Genomic DNA, 787 nt, shown 5'->3' with positions numbered 1-787 from the left:
AATTTGGTAAAGAGGAATGGAATATACAATAAGTGAGAGGGGAGCAAAAAATTATGGTGGCAGGGGAAGACACTGGGTAGATTACATGAGTTAAAAGCAACAGAGGGGAGACTTCTGGGAAGATGGTGACCGAGTGACACATACCAGAGGGACTCCGCAGAATCCAGCCCGGGAGAGTTGCTTAGAGGGAACATTAACACAACTGGAATGCAGGAGGAGCATCATAAAGATAAGTAGGTACAGATCCATGGGGCTTTAAGGGGCTTGGGGCTTTTGGCTTCTCCTCGGTGGAAGCCAGCTGAGGCTTGACCATGGACCTGCCACTGTCTGCTGGAGCCGGGATCATTTGGAGCCTGTAGGGGGATTTGGTCTTAAAACAGCCACAGTTTGGCTCTGCCGGCCTCAGGGCAGGTACTGGACCATTGCAGCTCCACGGGCAGGGATTTGGGTTTAGCTACATTTTGACTTTTGTTTACATCTCTGCTCTTTGTTCTCCCACAATTTGGGAGGTCTGTGCAGGAGCTTTTTCATGGCACAGCCACAGCTTGCCACCGCTACCTCAGGGCAGGGACTAAACTCGTGCAGCTCCATGGGCAGTGATCGGGGTTCAGCTACATTGTTGCTTCTGTTTACATCTATGCTCTCTGTGCCCCCCACCCCACGGTCTTTGAGGGCTGCACAGGGGCTTTTTCTCAGCTCAACTGGGACTTGCCACCGCTGCCTCAGGGTAGCGACTAAACTCTTGCAGCTCCATGGGTGGGGAGTGGGACTCAGCTACGTAGTTGCT

Source organism: Echinops telfairi, unplaced genomic scaffold (assembly GCF_000313985.2).
Source record: "Echinops telfairi isolate 266 unplaced genomic scaffold, ASM31398v2 ScPeMD7_7436;HRSCAF=8474, whole genome shotgun sequence".
Classification (NCBI taxonomy): domain Eukaryota; kingdom Metazoa; phylum Chordata; class Mammalia; order Afrosoricida; family Tenrecidae; genus Echinops; species Echinops telfairi.
This window is presented reverse-complemented; position numbering follows the sequence as displayed.